The following is a 13209-nucleotide window of genomic DNA, read 5'->3' on the forward strand; positions in this document are numbered from 1 at the left end:
TTGGGTTTGGGGTTTTTTTCAGTTTTGAGTGGGTTTTTTTGGTGGCTTTTTTGGGGGCTTTTTTTGTCTCTTTGGGGATTATTGGTTGGGGTTTTTTGTGTGTTTGTTTGGTCTGCTTTTTTTGTTTGTTTGTTTGTTTGTTTTTTTATTACGATTTTGTACAGTTTTTTAAGCAAATTTATTGGAAAACTGAATAGTTTTCCACTCTGGTCTCCTGGATTCACCTGAGACTCTTCCTAGGCATCTCCCTGATCCTTTTTGCAATGAGTCTCACATCATTCTCCTGAAGAAACTGTCTGCTTATGGTTTGGATGGGTGGGCTTTTTGCAATGAGTCTCTGTTTTGGTTTGAAAGACAGGTATGGTCTAAAGAAAGGCAAGAGCCCCCTTCCTGAGATGCAGAATGCAACCCCCTCCCTTTTAATTATTTTAGATCCAAATCAGATGCTTTCAGGAAGGAGATGTGGGGATAAGAATAACAGTTCTTTGCTGATATCTAACAAGGCAGGAAATCAGCAACAACTATAAAAATTGACAACAGACCATAACAGTATGACTCAGTTCCAGTCCCTTTTGGCCGCAGGCCGTCTCCCTGTGCTCAGTTATTGGTGCTGTGGGGGCAGGGCAGGTCCCGCGCAGTTGAAGAGGGCTGCGGCCCAGGGGTGAGAGGGATGGGGAAAGTGACTCCCTCCTCACGGTGTCGGTCGTGGTGCTCGGCAGAGTGTCCGGAAGTAGTAGGGTGAGGTGGGAGAGCAGCAGAGGGATGTCCAACGGCAAGGAGCGGGGATCTCAGCGCTGGGGTGGCAGGGGAGATGCCAGATAGGAGCAGGGGGCGTCGACTCCCTCCACGAGCCAAACGAGAGAGTTTTCCAGCCCACTCCGGACCCCCGTCCGGCCTTTCCTTTTTCCCGTTTCACCCCCAGCCCTCCCTCCACCCACCTCCCTGAGAGAGAACATTACCTTAAGGTGTACCAATTAGCATAACAATGGGAGAAATTCCACAGAAAGAAAAGGGAAGCATGCAACCCCCAACAATGGAGTACACCACAGCGAAGGTGTGTGAAAGGGCACTGCCCCAGCTTTTGCCCTGGCGTGCAACGGCTGTGTGCTACTTTTCCAAGCAGCAAGAGCACTGAGAAGTGAAAGCGATTGTGAAGGAGCTCTTTGGCTGCTCGTGTGCTCTTCACTGCACTGCGCTCCCAAGCCCGTTGCCCTGCGGCTTCCTTCTTGGCCTTCTGCTGTCCGGACAAAGCTGAACTCCAGCGGCCACTTTCAGCTCTGCCCAACAGCTTGTTCTCAGTTCTGCGGGCAAGCACACCCTGATGCCTTGGCTCCGAGTGCAAAGTCCCTAACGAGCTCACACTCAGTGCAATGCACCCAGAAAGACGCTCTCGCTCGTCTTTCAAGGAGCGATTCCTAACAGCAGAAACAGCAGAAGCACAAACTGGATGACGAGTAGGGACAATGTAGAACACGTCCCTTTCCTGGCACATTTTCATCTGAGATATGTCCCTCCAGGTCCTCGGTCCATGCGAAGCTCTACGTGCTGTGAGCGCTGCTACAGGCAGCTGAGAAGGACCGTGGAGCTAGCAGCGAGTTCGGAGAGCGCTGAGCACGTAGTCAAGGAGCGAGAAGTGCCCCTGCAATGCGGTGCTAATAGCAGCTTCCTCGCGGCAAGGGCGAGCTCCTGCCACCGGACATTCTCGTCCTGGTAACAGATCTCTGTGAAGGGCGTAGGCGAAAAGCTTTCTTTTTCCATTCGAACTGCGAGAGTGGCAGACTGTTGCACGGAGCTCTGAGAACAAAGGTGCACGCCCTAGGCGGGCTTGGGCAGAAGCAGCGTTCTCGAGCGTTTGGCTGCCGGCACACTGCTGGCTGTGTGGCGCCGCTTCAGCGGCTTCTGGCTGCCGGGGAGTGAAAGCAGCACCAGACATGGGTGAGGGCGGTGATCGAAGCCGCACGAGTACCCTGCTTGTGTGCGCCACTGTTGGAGTCAGTAAGTCAGGAGTTTCTCTGAATCCTTCAGGGAGAGATCAGAATGCAGGGATTGAGTTGAAACCTTTGGATGGATTGAAGTATATTAGGCCTCTTACTTATAAGGCAGAGGTGTAGACTTAAGCTATAACATAAGAGAAAGAAAATAAGTAAGTAAACGGAATGAGTTTTAACTCCTTTTAGTGAGCAAAAGGTCTTAGATGCCTAAGAAGTAGTACATGTTCTAGGGAAGGTTGAAAAACATGCTAGTGTTTTCTTAGAGGCTCCAAGAACTTAGCTTTAGACATAATAGAGTTAGAGTTAAGAATATTGCTTACATTTTTCAGTTAGAACAAGATAGGCCATGAACGTAATTTATACGTAGCTTAGCATGTTAAGAAATTAGAATTCTAATAGGTTAAGAAGTACTGGTCCGAGTCTGGTCCGATTCTATTTCTTAGTATGCTCGTAAGTTTCTATAAAAGAAGAGGCTTGGAAAGAGACATTGCTTTTAGCCATTGCTTTTATGGCACAGCTTTTGCTCTGCTTTTGTTTTCGCCGCTGAAATCAAGACCCGAGAAGAAGATAGGAGCTGCCCGGCTCCTCCGGCCCTGCTGGGACCACAGGGACCTTCTGCTTCTGTTTGGGACTTTCAGCTAGAAACTGGAATGGACTTTGTTAGCTTTGACTCTGCATTTGAGACTGATGTGCTTCTACAGTAAATAACTTTACAGCTACTATTAGCCGATTTGCTTTTTACATAAAAGAAGAAGGAGCCTGACAGTGTGGGTGCACAAGAGGCACCCGGAGGTCCCCTGCAACCTCACATTTGGTGCCCCGTGTTTGGTGCCATGCTTTTGCTTCGCTTTGCAAGGCTTTATATCTACTGTCGGGCCTCCCTGGAACCCTCATTTGAGTGTGGCAAGAAGAAGGCTGGACACCCCACCGGTTGCTGAGAGGAGCAAGCACCCCTAAAAGCTGGACGAAGGGGACTGTGTCTGGACCTTCTCATCGCCTGTCTTATATTGAGGTGAGCTTTGGGGTGAAGAGTAGTGCCATTTAGAATTAGTGAAATGCGAAATAATATGCCAAAAGAGCAGAAATATGTCTTTGATTACTTAAAATTCTTGTTAAGAAAGCATGGTTTTAACGTTTCTGAAAAAAAGTTGAAAGAGCTTTTAGTATATGCTCATAGTGTGTTTCCTGATATAGATCTTGATTCTGCCTTAAGTGCTTCTTATTGGGATCAGATAGGAGTTAAGCTTTTTGAAGATGTTACTCGAGGTGATAAGACAGCCCCGTTGCTGTTACCAACTTGGAAGTATGTTAGTGATTCTCTGTTAATGCATAATCTTGTCGATACAGAGGTTTCCTCTCTCCCTTCTGTGATGCCCTTGCGAGCCTTTGAGGGAAATTCTGGTACCGAGGCCCCCCCACCGCGATCTCGGGCAGCCACCCCACCGCGGTCTCCTGCAGCTAGGGAGGATGGCCCTGACCGTGATCTCGGGGTCTCGCCGTCGTGATTGTTACACCGTGAGCCCTGTTTTACTAGCGCGGGACCTGGTTCTGTCCCACCGGCCCCCGAACGGAGTTTCGAGGGCGAAAGAGCTGCGGATCCTGTACCGGGTTCCGGTGTCGGGGATTCGGGTGATTGTCAGTTTCCCTCCCCTCCGCGGTTGAGTCGAGCGGCAGCGCCAGCTTTGGCTGCGCTGGAAGCACGGCGCGATTTTTACGGCATGACTTCCGGTGCTAGGTACCTGCCGTGCCGGCCGCTTCCTTTAACGGTAGCTGCCCCGCCGTTTTTTCTACCTTGCACCGGGACGATGCGGGCTTTGCTGCATTTTACGCGCCTTTTCCACAAATGACTCAGTCGGCTTTCATACCTTATGCCGCGAGTTTGGATTCGGGAGCGCATTCGGTGGGTTTTCCATCTCTGCATACTTATCGGGACCGCGCAGAAGTTTTCGAACAAGGGCTGCCGCATGACGTCAGTCCTTTGCGTCGGGCAGCCATAACGTCTTCTGCGCCTGCGCGTCCCCAACCCGCCCCACGTTGCTGTGTTCATTGTGCACCTAAGGAGGCGGAGCCGCCAGTTCCCGCCCCCCGCCGGATTTCTCGCCCAGCTTCGGAGGCGGAGTCGCCAATTCCCGCCCCCCGTCGGGTTTCTCGCCCACCCTCGGAGGCGGAATTGCCGGTCCCCGCCCCCAGCCCGACCGGCAATGTGATCGGGAGATCGGGATCCCCCCTCCCCCCCCCGCGTAGCCGCGGGGCTGCGGTTTCTGTGCCTGCATGGGACAACCCTCCTTCTGTGTCCATAGATGAAGCAGAGTTGGCAAAGAAGAGGGGGAATTGGAGGGAGGAGGGGCAGGACGGCGTGATTGAGGGTGAGAGGGAAGATCAGTGGGCTGTTGAGAAAAAGAGAGGAGTTGATTGTCCCGTTCCAGGGAGATCAGAGGTTCCAACATCAAAGCCAGAAAACTCAAACGGGGAAAGAAGTTCGTCTGTTTTTAAGCCTGAGGATTCCCAGTCAAAGACTCCACAGCATGTTTCTGTAAATTGGACAGCAATGAGGCACCAAGCAATTAAAGAGAAAGATTTTCATTAAGCTACTGAACCGTTATTAGCTCTGCCTGTTAGATACGGCAGAGGAGGAGCGAACCCTAGATGGGAACCAATAGATCATCAAGACGTTAAGGAGCTGAGGAAGGTATTGAAGGAGGATGGATTGGGCTCACCATATTTTAGGCAATTATTGAGAGGAATGTTTAACAGTGTGGATTTGACACCGCATGATTGCCGTTGTATTGCTGGAGCATTGTTGACAGAATCACAATTAATTTTGTGGGAAGGAAGGTGGAAAAGGTTTTTAAATCAATTAATTGAAGGATATGCTGGGGGTCCCAATGCTCAGTTTACACTGGCAGATTTAGCAGGAGAAGCCCCACATGATAGAACTGAAGACCAGGCAGTAGATTTGCCTAGAGCAGTGCTCAGTGATATTAAGAGGGCTGCCTGCAAAGCCTTGCTTCTGACTCAGCCAGGGGGGACCCCAGAGGGAGATTTTGTGCAAATTAAACAAGGCCAACAGAACCCTATGCAACATTTGTTGACCGCCTATCACAGGCCCTGGACAGGCAATGTGAAGATGATAGAATCCGTACACTGATGCTTCAAACTCTTGCTTTCATGAATGCTAATAGTGAGTGTAAAAAAAGTTATTCAAAGCCTGCCAGATTCTAACCCCGATCTCTCACGGATGCTAGAGGCTTGCAGTAAGATTGGCACTCCCCAACATATAGCTACTCTTCAAGCAGATACTATGGGAGAGAAGATTGGGGCAAAACTTAAAGAGAATAATGATTACCTTGCAAAGGCTCTTGATAATCTTAGTTCAGCACTTTTGCAAAATAATAAGTTTCAGAAAGATGGTGCTTCTAAAGGATGTCCTGGGTTTGGGCAAATTTGGGGGAAAACCTCCAGAAGGACCCCCCAGACAGCAAACCCCACGACTCCTCCCCCCCCACCCCACCGGGTTCGGGAAGAATTTCCTTGGAGAAGAGTGGGAGAAAAAACCTGTTTATTTAACAAGCAAGACACTCCCCAGCACAGGGAAAAAAGACAACACCAGCTGACAAAAAAAAACTCTTTCACCGTTCTGAAGGGATGACAAACTCAGTCTCTCTGGCGAGTGGTCGCTCAGTTATCAGTCTCTGGCGCTGGGGATGACTGCTGCAGGTGACAAAGTGTAGCCTCCCGGTGTTTCTTGGGGTTCCCAGGTCCCCGTCCGTTCAGATGGTATCCAGGAGAGGGAGGGGACGGGGTGGAAGAGAAAACAGTCCAGGGAAAAAGTTGGACTGCCTAGCTGAACTAACTAATAAGCAGAAAGCAAGGGCAAAGCGAAGGAAAGAAAAAGGCAGAAGCGAGCAAGCAGGCAAGCAAGCAGGCAAGCAAGCAAGCAAGCAAGCAAGCAAGCAAGCAGGCCGAGCTAAAACCTCTCCTAAACATAGACCATGGGGGAGGTGAGCCGGCTGATAACAAGACAAAACAAAGCTTCACTCTCAGACTCAGTCCTGGAAGCACAGGACATAATACCAAACATAATCAGGACACACGATTGGAGATAGAAACACCATAACATCACCCTAGGACAAGGATCATGTTATAGATGTGGAAAATCAGGACATTTGATAAAGAATTGCCCAGAGCCAGCAGAGAGCAAAAAGTCAACTGGTCGTTGCCCAAGATGCAGAAAGGGGAAGCATCAAGCTAGCCAATGCCGTTCTAAATATGATATTGAAGGGAATCTGTTGACGGGAAACGGGAGAGTGAGGGGGCCCCACCGCGTGCCGAAACAAATAGTGGCTTTCCAGCAGCCAGGAGGCTTCCCTGGGGCAGGATACATGAATTATCCGGCCCCATCATACCCTGGGTGGCCAGTCAGTTACCCAAAGATCCCACCCTTTTACCCCCAGGGGCACAATGCGAGCTGGCAACTTCCAAATTAACCTGCTTTTTACAGAATTGTCATGCAGTTGTTTCTACAGGAGTGACAGGAACTTCACAAAGGAGACAAGATTTTCTAATTCTAGGTAAAGAAAGGAATCGTATTTTGGGACTTGTGGTTTTTCCGACTATTGTTTCAGCAAATTGTAATGAAGAATTGACAGTTTTAGTTCAAGCCTGGTGCCTTCCACTTGCCATTCCAGCAGGAACTCCAATAGCTACAGCTGTTGCTTTGCCACCTAATCTAGAGGAGCAGCTTGTTGAAGGTCAACAGATGTCAACTGGGAACATGAATATAGCTTCTCATGTTTTTTGGGTGGAACATATAGGCCACAACCGACCAAAACTGACTTGCAGCCTAACTCATAATAACAAAACTATTGAAATTACAGGTCTCCTGGACACTGGTGCTGATGTTACAGTGATTTCTTATTTGCTTTGGCCAAAGGACTGGACTTTAATTACTCCTTTAGATCCTATTACAGGTATCGGAGGGGCCACTGTTTGTCAACGAAATGAATACGTGATCACAGTCAGAGGACCAGCGGGGAAGACAGCAGCCATCTGTCCCTTTGTGGTGCAAAGACCCATCACAGCCTGGGGAAGGGACCTGCTGTCTCAGTGGGGAGCAAGGCTGGAAGTGGATTTTTGTGAAAAGCCATGACAGCATTTATCACTCCAAAATTATCCTGGAAAACTAATAATCCTGTATGGGTGAGTCAATGACCTTTGGAGGAAGAGAAATTGAGTGCTCTTAAAGAACTGATTAGAGAACAACTACGAAAAGGCCACATTAGAGTGACGAACAGTCCGTGGAATTCACCAGTGTTTGTCATTCGCAAGAAAGCATCTGGTGCCTGGAGGCTGCTTCAAGACCTCAGGAAGATCAGTGAAGTAATAGAAGACATGGGACCACTACAACCGGGTCTCCCTTCGCTCTCAATGATCCCGAGAGACTGGCCTCTTGTTATTATTGACTTAAAAGACTGTTTTTTCAATATCCCACTCCATCCAGATGACGCTCCACAGTTTGCTTATCTATTGCAAGTATCAACAGACAAGAACCCCTGCAAAGATACCACTGGGTGGTTCTGCCACAGGGAATGAAGAACTCTCCTACTATATGTCAATGGTTTGTGGCTCAGGCTTTGGCCCCTGTGCGGCAAAAGCATCCTCGAGCAATGATTTTACATTACATGGACGATTTACTTATTTCAGCTTCAACTCAAAAGGAAGTAAAAGAGGTTTGTGATGACGTTGTTGCAGCAGTTCAGGAAGCAGGACTTGAAATCTCCACTGAAAAAATACAAGAAGTTTCACCATGGAAGTATTTAGGGTGGAGAATGACAGAGCATTCCATCAAGCCTCAGAAAATTCAGCTCCAAACTAAGGTCAACAACTTACAAGATCTGCAGCAACTTTTGGGGGAAATCAACTGGATCAGAGTTACTTTAGGGATTACCAATGATGAACTTGCTCCGGTTTTTGACTTGCTTAGAGGGAATTGTGACATCACTTCTCCGAGATCTTTGACACCTGAAGCTCAGAAAGCCCTTGAAAAGGTCACTGAAGCCCTTCAATCTAGACAAGCTCATCGATGTGTGCATTCATTGCCTTATTTTCTTGCAATTTTGGGGGGAAACAAACAGTTATATGGACTGATATTTCAGTGGGACGTTCTGAAAGGGGACCCTTTGTTGATAATAGAATGGGGTTTTTTATCTTCTAGGTCTCCCAAGACAATTTTTACCACGATGGAAATGTTGGCTCAGATTGTAATTAGAGCCAGGGAAAGGTTAATGGCCATTGCAGGTCGGGATTTTACCATAATCTACTTGCCTTTGAGGAGAGAGTATTTTGATTGGGCATTGCAAAAGTCAGAGGATTTGCAGATTGTGTTGTTAAATTTTTCGGGTATTTGTTCTCTACATTTCCCAAGTCACAAGCTCGGGTTCATGTTACCTGCTCAGCCGCCGGAAAGACAAGGAGGCTAAGTTCCGGATTACCTCCTTCAAAATGTGTGTGCACGGAGCGAACTAACTTTCTCTAATTGGCTGTTGCAGGTATCCCAACCCTCACAGAGGAAATTCCCTTAGGAAGAATCTCTTCTGAGTTTCTTCTTCCTAAGTCAACCTATCACAACCCATAAGTCAGTTATTACGTGGCAAAACGAAAAAACTAGAGAATGGGAGTCAGATATTCAGTCAGTGGAAGGTTCACATCAAGTTGTGGAGTTAGCAGCTGTAGTTAGAAGGTTTCAACTTTTTCCAGAGCCTTTTAATTTGATCACAGATTCTGCATATGTAGCAAATATAGTAAAAAGAATAGAGGGATCAATTCTAAAAGATGTCAATAATGATGATTTATATCGATACCTTGCATGTCTTTATACTATCTTGCAAAATAGAACTAATCCATATTTTGTTTCCAATATTAGGGCTCATTCTTCACTTCCAGGATTTCTGGCAGAAGGGAATGCTAGGGCTGATGAGCTGACAGTGGCTGCTGTTAATACTTTGCCCAACATTTTTGAGCAAGCAAAATTGAGTCATGCCTTCTTTCACCAAAATGCTCAAGCACTTGTGTGGACCTTTCACCTTTCTAAAGATCAGGCAAAGGCAATTATAAGTGCCTGTCCTGACTGTCAATTGGTGCAACCTCCTGTCTCCACAGGAGCAGTCAATCCACGAGGGTTACACAGCCTTGAATTGTGGCAAACAGATGTTACTAAGTACCCATCATTTGGGAAGTTTAAAAACATCCATGTGTCAGTGGACACTTTTTCAGGTGCAGTTTATGCCTCCCTTCATACAGGGGAGACAGCTAACCAGGTGTGTCAACATTTTTTGCAAGCTTTTGCTTCATTGGGTGTGCCTCAGGAGATAAAAACTGACAATGGCCCAGCATATAAGGCCAAAAGATTGTCTGATTTTTTGATGGATTGGGCTGTTCGACATGTTTTAGGTATCGCTCATTCTTCCACGGGTCAAGCAATTGTTGAAAGAATGCATCGCTCTTTAAAACGTATCTTAGATCAGCAGAAAGGAGGATTGGCACAAGCCACACCGCAAATGAGATTGAGTAAAGCTTTCTATGTTTATAATTTTTTAATAGCTCTCCTACAGAGCCTGACCCACCGATTTTTAGGCATTTCTATAACAATACACGGGCAAAATGGAAAGAAAATCCTCCAGTTTTGATCAAAAATTAAGAAACTGGGAAAATTGAAGGCCCATTTCCTTTAATAACTTGGGGCAAGGGTTTTGCTTGTATTTCCACAGATTCAGTACCCAAGTGGATTCCAGCTAAGAACGTGAAACCTTTCCAAGAGCAAGAAAGCACTACCCACTCCTCCAGTGAAGAAGCGGGCACACAAACGTGAACTGTTAAAGATCTTTACGTACACCTGATATCTCATGCTTTATCTAAAGAAGACTGTGTGCTCTGTTCTTTTTTTTTTTTTTTAAAGAGGGGGAATCAGTAGTATTGTAGAATTTTGTTTTGTATTAGTTTAGGGAAATATGGGTTTTCATTTTATGCTGTGCTTTTATTGCTTTGCTTTGTTTACTATTAGTAGTACAGATTTGCCAATTAGCCAGACTAAGACGAATGTTTGGGTGACATTAGTTAATGTGACCGGTCTGGATACTATATGTCTCTCCAACACAACCCCGGAGAAGCCATTTTCAACTTGTTTAGTTGGTGTGACTGTGGATGTTTGGCCAATTCCAATAGAAGTTGATAGAGCTATACGAGGACCTTTGGCAGGAACGCCAAAATGGGACCTTCAAACCCCTGTTAGTACGTGGGAGTGGTGGGTTCCCCATCTTCCTGAAACAATTTCAGAACCACAAGAATTGGACATTTTTGGTTCTGTGAAAATGAACTTTTGTGCTGTGTTTAACTACACAGAAGAAAATCGAGCTTTAGTTAAAGATGTTTCTCCCCATCATGTTATTTATAAAAATCAAACTTTTTGGTGTAATCAGACTTTTTTGGTCCAATCGACGTTTAATAATGTTACTTATCAGTTGCCACGAGGGATGTTTTTTATTTGTGGGGACAGAGTTTGGCCTGCCATCCCGGCACACATCAAAGGTGGACCATGTAGTATTGGAAAACTTACTTTGCTAGCACCCAAAATGAAGAAGTCTATGAAGTATAGAGTGAGGAGATTTACCCATCTTTACAAACCCGACTGCAAGGATGATTTTACACCTTGGGGTCTTGGGAAGAGACTTCCATCGTCTCTTCTTTTGCCACAACTTAGTTCGGCAGTGGCATTGAAGCAATTAGATCGATTGGGGTGCTGGTTGAGTAAAGAGACCAATGCTACTTCCCTTGCAATGAGTGATATGTTAACGGATGTCAGCAGTAATAGACATGCAACTTTGTAAAATAGAGCTGCAATTCATTTCCTTTTGTTAGCACATGGCCATGGATGTGAAGATTTTGACGGAATGTATTGCATGAATTTATCTGATCATTCAGAATCCATTCATAAAAGAATACAACGGCTTAGGGAAGGTGTGGCAAAGATCAAAATTGATGATGGAACTTGGTTAGATGATTTGTTTAATGGATTAGACCTGAAATCATGGGCAAAGAAGCTTTTAAAAGTGGGTTTATATGTTTTAGTTATTATAATAGTGGTACTAAATATGGTGCCCCGTTTTTTCCGATGTATTCGACGGATAATTGAAAGATCTGTTGAGGGGATCTTTATGGTCCAAAGAGGACGGGGAGATGTTGGAGTCAGTAAGGCAGGCGTTTCTCTGAATCCTTCAGGGAGACATCAGAATGCAGGGATTGAGTTGAATCCTTTGGATGGATTGAAGTATATTAGGCCTCTTATAAGGCAGAGGTGTAGACTTAAGCTATAAAATAAGAGAAAGAAAATAAGTAAGTAAATAGAATAAGTTTTAACTGCTTTTAGTGAGCAAAAGGTCTTAGATGCCTAAGAAGTAGTACATGTTCTAGTGAAGGTTGAATAACATGCTAGTGTTTTCTTAGAGGTTCCAAGAACTTAGCTTTAGACATAATAGAGTTAGAGTTAAGAATATTGCTTACATTTTTCAGTTAGAACAAGATAGGCCATGAACGTAATTTATACGTAGCTTAGCATGTTAAGAAATTAGAATTCTAATAGGTTAAGAAGTAGTGGTCCAAGTCTGGTCCGATTCTACGTCTTAGTTTGCTCGTAAGTTTCTATAAAAGAAGAGGCTTGGAAAGAGACATTCTTTTAGCCATTGCTTTTATGCCACAGCTTTTGCTCTGCTTTGGTTTTCGCCGCTGAAATCAAGACCCAAGAAGATAGGAGCTGCCCGGCTCCTCCTGCCCTGCTGGGACCACGGGGAGCTTCTGCTTCTGTTTGGGATTGAGCTAGAACCTGGAATGGACTTTGTTAGTTTTGACTCTGCATTTGAGACTGATGTGGTTCTGCAATAAATAACTTTACATCTACTATTAGCCGCTTTGCTTTTTACATAAAAGAAGAAGTAGTCTGAGAGTGTGGGTGCACAAGAGGCACCCGGAGGTCCCCAGAAACCTCACACACCACGTTACAGGCTACTAGGAGAGGAAGGTGGCTGCCTCTCGCTTGCCTTCCCAAGTGCCCTTAGCAGTTGGAAGGAGCAAGCTGAAGCACTGCTGCTTGTGCTGCTCCTTGGTTCCCTTGCAGCCCTCTGTGGAATCATTGGTGGTCACTTCTAGAAGCCGAGTTGCAGAGAGCACCACGGTAAATGCCGCGGAGAAGGGAAATACAGAGTGCAGCGAGGAGCTGGACGTGGCTTACGTGCAATAAGTAGAAGGTGAGCCTAGGCACTGCATCTCCAATCTGGCCCCCTCTGCTCTGGTAGCAACTTTTGCAAGTCGGCAACGGGAGCTGTGAGTATGTAGAATGGAGAGCAGCGAGACTCCGTGTGTTATGCCCCCTTTCAGGGCTGCTGACAGAGTGCTACTTTAAGAACGCCTTCTTCCTCGCGTCCTTCTCGCTTTGCTCTAGCTGCATGGAGAACACCACAGTGATGGTGTGAGGAAGGGCACTGCCCCAGCTTTTGGGCTGGTCTGCCTGTGCTGCGCCTTTAGCTGCACACCTGAACAATGGCATTTCTTACCCACAAGGTAAAAAAGGTGTTAGTGTAGCCTCATTACTGGCAAGTGCCTAGGAATTAAGTGGAGAGACCACGTATGAGGGAGTCTTTAGAGGTTTCCTCCCCCATGGCGCAGGTGTATTCTTATTCTCGTGCTGAACTGAAAAGTCTGGGCATGGCAATTCTGGACTGCGTTGTGCAGAGACGAACAAAAATGTGGGGCTATGATCCTCTGTTCCAGATGTATGCTTCCGGGTCTGCAGGCCGCCATGAGCCTGCAGCAGCCGCAGAGGACACTGTGGATTGTGGATGAGTCTGGGCTGTCCCCCCTCCCCCCCGGTTGGTCGGACAGCGGCAGGAATGGCGTCTGAGCCGCATCGCCGGAGGGCTCCATGGGCGCCAGGGAGAGAGCCGGGAGTGACACCGAGCGACACCGGAAGTGATATCCGTAGGTCCTGGAAGGCCTGCGGTGACGTCGAATTTCAGGGGTAGGAGGCTGCTAAGCTGCTTTGAAAGCTGGAGCTCCTCTGCTCTAGGACAGACTGGGAGAGCTGTGGGTGTCCAATGTGGAGAACAGAAGGCTCCAGGGAGACATTCGAGCCCTTTGCAGTGCCTGCTGGGGCTCCAAGATAGCTGGGGAG

The 13209-nt window shown here is 46.8% G+C and overlaps 1 long non-coding RNA gene across 1 annotated transcript; it reads right to left on the reverse strand.

The window, feature by feature from the left end:
• Positions 1–391: 391 nt before the first annotated feature.
• On the reverse strand, positions 392–4010 carry LOC148220039 (uncharacterized). The gene is made up of 2 exons (XR_015798866.1): positions 3857–4010; positions 392–2118 (listed from the first exon to the last, which is right to left on the reverse strand). It is a non-coding gene; the product is annotated as an uncharacterized LOC148220039 (long non-coding RNA).
• Positions 4011–13209: the final 9199 nt, after the last annotated feature.

The sequence above is a fragment of the Sturnus vulgaris genome, chromosome W (genome assembly GCF_052056855.1).
Source record: "Sturnus vulgaris isolate bStuVul1 chromosome W, bStuVul1.hap1, whole genome shotgun sequence".
Taxonomy (NCBI): domain Eukaryota; kingdom Metazoa; phylum Chordata; class Aves; order Passeriformes; family Sturnidae; genus Sturnus; species Sturnus vulgaris.